The 7857-nt window shown below is 38.8% G+C and overlaps 1 pseudogene; it reads left to right on the top strand.

Moving 5' to 3' along the window:
• The first annotated feature begins 4849 nt into the window (after positions 1–4849).
• LOC102941698 lies at positions 4850–5241 on the top strand (annotated as a pseudogene).
• Positions 5242–7857: the final 2616 nt, after the last annotated feature.

Genomic DNA, 7857 nt, shown 5'->3' with positions numbered 1-7857 from the left:
TGGATCAAATGGCAGGATTGAGGCCTCAGTTCTAAATAGCCATGTTTGTTTAAGCACTGTTTGCTAGCCCCATGTTCCAACCATGATATGAATGTAAGCAATGGAAGCACTGATCATAGTAGTAGTAGATTCCAGTATAAAGTTAGTTTTACCTCTTGTATGAAAAGTTAACCTACACCCTCACTACTATGTCCCTCCATTGGTTTGTACACGTAACTCCCATAGATATCAAGAGACTGTCAGGACATACAATGCAAATCAAATCAGTGGTAAGAACTGGCCATTTGGGGTATGTTACTCTGAATGCTGGTTGGCAAATATTTAATAAAAGACCACAGTATTGAAACACAATGGCAAAATTTAAAGAAGAAAGATATTCTTTTTGCTTTTATCAACTTGTGCAGTAAACACAGGGGTAAATATTACCCTTACCTCATTGAGGTTGTACAGGATGTAAGTCAGAGCAGAATCTGTCTGTTTGATATTAACATTATTTCAAATAATTCTTTACACACTACTGAGATCTTATTGAATCCATAGAGCTATGTTAGTTCCATGGCAAAGTTCAGCTTTAGACAGAACAAAAGTAAGTTCCGGTTTCTACAGCCATTTTAATTTAGCCCTCTTGCACATATTTATGCGGTAATACAAAATAATATATGTTTTAATTCAGGAAGCTGCAGAAAAGAGAATCAAGTCTTCTAAAATGGCATCTAAAACGGCAAAGGGTAATTTTGCTCCTGTGTTTTCATGCCCACATTTTTTCAAAATCTCAAATTTGCATCCACAGGTTGAGTACAACCTGCCTAACCACCTAATCAGCTCAGACTATCATACAGATGAAAGAATCATAGAAGATTAGGGTTGGAAGAGACCTCAGGAGGTCATCTAGTCTGACCCCCTGCTCAAAGCAGGGCCAACCCCAACTAAATCATCCCAGACAGGGCTTTGTCAAGCCGGGCCTTAAAAATCTCTAAGGATGGAGATTCCACCACTTCCCTAGGTAACCCATCCCAATGCTTCACCGCCCTGCTAGTGAAACAGTTTTTCCTAATATTCAACCTAAACTTCACCCACTGCAGCCTGAGATCATTGCTTCTTGTTCTGTCATCTGGTACCACTGAGAACAGCCTAGCTCCAACTACTTTGGAACCCCCCTTCAGGTAGTTGAAGGCTGCGATCAAATCCCCCATCACTCTTCTCTTCTGCAGACTAAATAATTCCAGTTCCCTCAGCCTCTCCTCATAAGTCATGTGCCCTAGCCCCTTAATCATTTTCATTGCCCTCCGCTGGACTCTCTCCAATTTCTCCACATCCTTTCTATAGTAGGGGGCCCAAAACTGGACACAGTACTCCAGATGTGGCCTCACCAGTGCCTAATAGATGGAAATAATCACTTCCCCCGATCTGCTGGCAGGGCTCCTACTAATGCAGCCTAATATGCCGTTAGCCTTCTTGACAACAAGGGAACACTGTTGACTCATATCCAGCTTCTCATCCACTGTAATCCCCAGGTCCTTTTCTGTAGAACTGCTGCTTAGTCAGTCGGTCCCCAGCCTGTAGCAGTGCATGGGATTCTTCTGGCCAAAGTGCAGGACCCTGCACTTGTCTTTGTTGAACCTTATCAGATTTCTTTTGGCTCAATCCTCCAATTTGTCTAGGTCATTCTGAACCCTATCCCTACGCTCAAGCCTATCTACCTCTCCCCACATCTTAGTGTCATCTGTGAACTTGCTGAGGGTGCAATCCATCCCATCATCCAGTTCATTAATGAAAATGTTGAACAAAACCGGCCCCAGGACCGATGCCTGGGGCACTCCACTTGATATCAGCTGCCAACTAGACATCAAGCCGTTGACCACACCCAGCTTTCTACCCACCTTATAGTCCATTCATCCAATCCATACTTTTTTAATTTGCTAGCAAGAATGCTGTGGGAGACCGTATCAAAAGCTTTGCTAAAGTCAAGATATATCAGGTCTACCGCTTTCCCCATATCCACAGAGCCAGTTATCTCACCATAGATGGCAATCAGGTGGGTCAGGCATGACTTGCTCTTGGTAAATCAGCAGCTGTTGACTGTTCCTGATCACCTTCCTCTCCTCCAAGTGCATCAAAATGGATTCCTTGAGGACCTGCTCCATGATTTTGCCAGGGACTGAGGTGAGGCTGACCGGTCTATACTTCCCCAGATTCTCCTTCTTTACTTTCTTAAAGATGGGCACTATATTTGCCTTTTTCCAATCATCTGGGACCTCCCCCGATTGCCACGAGTTTTCAAAGATAATGGCCAATGGCTCTGCAATTACATCAGCCAACTCCCTCATCACCTCCAGATGCATTGCATCCAGCCCATGGACTTTTGCATGTCCAGCTTTTCTAAACAGTCCTTAACCTGTTCTTTCACCACTGAGGGCTGCTCACCTCCTCCCATGCAGTGCTGCCCAGTGCACAGGCTGTAAGTGCAAACGTTTGAACATGTAAAATTGTGCCTCCTGTTTCAGAGGTGTTAAGACCCCTTCTGGGGAAAAAAACTGCTTTTCAAGTTTGTCTCTGAAGATAAAGTAAAAACAGCATAAGCCCTAGTCCTGTAGTCAGATGAGATTTTGCTTGAGTATGGACACCAGAATCAAGTCCAATATTTGGAAATGTTTTTGCAAGTTATTTTTGCAAGTGGGACAGTCACATATGGGTACTGGAAATCACTGTTTGCAAGGGAGATTCTTATGAAACCACTAATATGCTGCTTTTGCTTGTTTGATCTATTTGGCAACTATGTTTGTTGTCTAAAAGCTCAGCTTACTTTCATCTAAACAAAACAAAGATCAAATCTAGCTTTGATGTTAAGCAAACTATGACATATGTGGCCAGTACTATTCATGCATCCTTGTAGCTAGACATTTATTATAAGGCACAGTTTACATACTTGAATTTGAACTTTGCTCCATCCTTAATTACAGATAATAATTTTAGTTACTGGGTTATTGGAGCAGATAGTGTTTAATTCAATGCATTAAAAACCTATTATAGTCCTGCATCATAAAGGATTAATAATTGCATTGTTATTAAAACATGCCTTCCATTCTGATAGTGCTTAACTCCTTTTCTGTAATCCATGTAATGGAATAATATTGACAGTAAAGCTAAAGGTTATATGGACAGCAAAATGTCATGTGTTAGTATTATACAACACAGAAAAGGTTTCAATTTACAGATTTCATTATCAACTGGATTTATGTTCAAAATGTCTAATCTGTCCTTTTTATGTGGGAATCCTGTGTTGACCTTCATTATCTCTAGGCAGATTTAAACTGTGTATGATGTTGCTGTTTAATCAGCTTTATTATAGCTTTCCTAAAAAGAGTCCAGAGGGTTATTGAGCTCCATTCCAACCAAATTCAAAATGATGATTTTTTTTCCCCCTTTCCTTTCCAACAAGGCTTTTCATAGATTTAGTGGCTGGCTAACAATATATCCAATTCTTACACTACCTTTGAACATAGACAAAACTGTCAAACTGTGATCATCTAAAAAGCAGAGACTTAAAGTGTGTTTCCACATGCTTCAAACACATTCATCAGAAATCTCCTACTGTACTTCTAGGAGTGAAGCAGTACAAAAGTGTGATCAAAGTGATTGATTCTCCTACCAAAATGAGACTCAAATAAAAAAGGCAATTTATGGAGGTCACTTTTTCAATGTAATCACAGCATATTATTACAAATAGCAATATACTAAAGAGAGGGTTCTCTGCAAGTAGGTGTCTGCAGGAGATCCTCTATTTATTCATTACCTGGTGAGTAATCCAAAACAAAGCAATTCACCAAAATTTTTATTTATATAATTCCCTAAAATATTGCCTCTGGAAGAAAGGGGTTGGAACTAAATACTAACTTGAATTGACAGTGCTGTAAAAAAAGAAAATAAATAACTTTCTGCTTCAAATAGTCTATCTTAAAAGAATGATATGATACATACAGATCAGACACATACAGATGTGAGGGACAACAGGAAAGGGCCAAGGAGAATCAGTAAAGGTAATCCAGTAACTTGCTCCAGATCTTCAGCCAGTATAAACTGGTGTAGAACCAGTGGCTTCCATGGATCTATGCTGACTTACACCAGGTGAAAACCTAGCCCATTATGTTTATATTTTAATTTTATTTTATTATAACTCTATAACAAAAAAACTGCAGAGTTGCTAAGTAACACGCACGCTTAAGATACAGGCAGCCAATCCTATTATCAGATCCAAAAGTATTTTCAAGAGTGTGTCAGTTAATTAGGAGCCAAATTCCATTGACTTTCATTGAGGTTAGTCACTTTTGAAAATGGGGCTTAGGCACTTTTGAAAATTCTCTGTGTGTCTATAGAAGGTGAGATACCAAGATGCCGAGTTTGAAGTTGATGGAATTTGACCCACTGTTCAGCACTTCTACACAACAGAAAGCAGCATATAGATTTTTCTAATCAGTGACAAACACCTCCCACAAAGCTCCTTTTAATCAAAATATAACAAACAGAATACTTTTTACAATGTAGCATCTTCCTATCAGAAAACTATCCCTTTACACGGATAGTATTTTTATTATTCTCAGAATAATGGATGCTATGTAACTATGCTCTCAGAATAGCTTTTGATTAGCTCCCTAACCAATAGCATCCCTTTGTATATTGAAAGGAGAAAATCATGCTTTGAGAACTTTTTTCCTAGATGATGGTTCAAAAGAACAGGTGAAAATGCTTAAATTGTTTCTCTCATTTTCAGCTAGATGTATTTACTGAATACCCATCAGTAGGACAGTTTTTCTGTTTCTTCATACCGAGCAATGCTCAAGCACTACTTGCAATGTCAGGTTGAGGAAAGCAGGGAGGTAAAGTGAGGTCCAAGGCTAAATCTTGCTCCTAGTGGGCTGGGCTGTAGTTCCCCAGGGGCTGTATGCACTGGCTACTTTGGAAAGAGAATTATGCTGAGCAAGTAGGGGCTGAAGCCACGGTCTATATGTCTGCGATGCTAGAGTATCTGACCACTGAAATTCTGGAGCTGGCTGGCTACATTGCTCAGGATAATAAAAAAAAAACAGGCTAATCCCCTGTCACCTGTAGCTCACCATCCATAATGATGAGGAGCTCAACAAGCTACTGGGGAAAATTACAATTGTTCAACGGCATGTCTTGGCCAACGTCCAGGCCTTGCTGCTTTCCAAGAAAATTGAGAGTCACAAGGCCAAGAGCAAGTAAAACCTGCCAAGAAGAAATGGGAATCTTTACTCGAAAAAGCTAGGACAGCTTGAGCATTCTGTTTACCTTTGTGTTGACTAAATAGGTTCTGTAGATGTTCAGAGTAGCTGCCGGTCTAATTTTTAAGGGATCTGTTTCATAAAACTTGTCTCAGTTCTTGGGCCCAGTGGTTAGATAACTGATCTTTGCTCATGAAACAGAGAGACAAGTTAAAAGCTACCTCTGGCATTATCTCATTTACTGTACCAGAGATTCTAAATTACACATTCATTTTTATGATTCCTGATGAGAGAGAAACCTAGAGGAATCACAAATAGTGAAACAATACCACAGCAATTAATGGAACCTTTGTGCCCATTTGAATCCACCCAAGTTTGGTGGGGAACAAAATAAATTAGTCTTCACTGAGGCCCTTGGTCACATATTTTCCTCTCATGGAGGCAGAATGGTCTCATTCTTGTTGTAAGGGAATGGGAGTCAGGCAACCCAGGCTGCTCTGTGAGTTACCTTGAGAAAGTTACTTAAATGCACTCTGCCTCAGTTTGGTCCTCTGAAAATATGCCTACCTATTTTCAGCACTCCTCTTTTAAGGCACTTGAGATGCTCATATGAAAGATGCTATGTAAGTACAAAGTGTTACATGCTGTTATAGCAGCTGAGTGGCCAACATCAAATAATATAGAAAAAGTTCTACGCAAAAAATAAAAACAATGGTTTAAGTGGAGTCTATATATTGTTGCAAACTCTGAGGTTTGCAATGAGGCTGATAGCTAAATTAAATACCCAGTATAATGTCAGCGGCTTTCTCCTCTTTATTTCTTTTCTTCTGCCAACCTCTGACATCACAAGAGTTTCTCTTGCGGCACTATATCATATTGCTGATCTTGCAGCTTACTCCTTTTACTCACTAGAGGTCAGGGTCATGCTGGCAGATACACAGCTAATGCACAATCACCTTGTGACACAGGGATGGAGACAGGAGGGTGATATTAATTTTACAAAGGATCAGGAAACTGATGATACGACAGTTTCCAGAACAATTAGTAAACACATCTGAAAAAACTCAAAGATATCAAAAAGCTTTTCAAGCAAGTCATTTAATCACTGAAGTAACATGCTACATCTCCACTTCAGAAGAACATGGATGGAGGAAAAAGGTATGAGTTGTGGGAGAGCCAGAGTGGTATGTAAGTTGAGCAGTCACAGCCTTTAATGAGAAAATATTGTATCAACCAATCAAATGAAAGGGAAGGAATCACATTAGGAAGACGTTACCCAGCGCTTTATTTCTGGATTGTACCACATTTTCGGACACATGTTTCTGACAGATCTCTCTCTTTCTCAGAAATACTTTTGGCTCTCTCACTTTCTTATTACTATGGTTTATTGACTTTACAAATTATAATATATAAGTAATGGAAAACATTAACTTGCACTAGTCTTTCCTTCTGCTAGTTCTGTTATGTCTCTAATTATAGGCTAAATGCTGGCCTGCTATAAACTGAAAACCCCATTGAAATTAGTTGCATTAAACCAAGTCTGAATTTGACTGTAGGATTTTTTCCCCAAACCTTTTTGTTTTAATACTTGCCTCAGAGCAAAGAGAGCATCTGACACAAACGTATTAACTAATGTACTTGATTGTTTTGAAAGAGAAACATTTTGCTCAGCTTTATATCTGATTCAGTGATGCAGACAAGCTTGTTTTGTATTTTGCAATGAACCTGAATGAATCTCTGTATTTTTATAGCAATAAAAATAAAACACATATGAATAACAGAGGTTTGGTAGAAAGTCCCTTCCCTTAGCTAAATGTCATCTAGGTTCCTTGAAGTGAACCAATCGCATCCTCCACATCCTCCTCTTTTACCTCCCATTGAACTTAATAGGATGGCAACCGTCACTTTGATAATACTCCCTTTCACGTCACTGGTAATCTTTAAGAAGTGGGCATCATTGCTTCCAGAAGGAATTTAGGGATTTGGCTCATTTCGGATAATCTGTCATACATTTAGCTCAACAAGAAGCAGATTTAGAACTGATACCAAAATGCACTCACTCAGGCTTATAAGGGCTTTGTCTGTATGAAAATACATTAGTAGAACATTAAAGATATAAATTCTCTAATAAATCATATCTAATGCTTTCTGAGACAGGCTAGGTTACCTTCTGGAGTAGAATTCTACCAATAACTAGCAGCTATTGCCCTGAGTAGTATAAATTACTATGCTTTTCCTCATAGGCTAGCACATACTTTTCTGTCTACCACACAACAAAAACAATTATGTACATCTATGGAATTTGTATAAACTTATCTGCATCATTCAAATAATTTTCCCCTCACAATCAATGAAAGTATTTACATATTCATTTAGAACATTGTGACAGAGTAATATCATAAAAGGTGATGCATTACTTTACATGTTTCCACAGAAACTGCTGACCTTCTGAACACTGTAAATAATTTAAGAAAAAAAATTAGGGCTGTCAATTAATCACAGTTAACTCATGCGATTAACTCAAAATATTAATTGTGATTAATCACAGTTTTAATCACACTGAAACAATAATAGAATACCAATTAAAATGTATTAAATATTTTGGATGTTTTTCTAC

Source organism: Chelonia mydas, chromosome 8 (genome assembly GCF_015237465.2).
Source record: "Chelonia mydas isolate rCheMyd1 chromosome 8, rCheMyd1.pri.v2, whole genome shotgun sequence".
NCBI lineage: Eukaryota > Metazoa > Chordata > Testudines > Cheloniidae > Chelonia > Chelonia mydas.
Note: the sequence above shows the minus strand (reverse complement) of the source record. Positions and strands in the feature narration are given on the sequence as shown.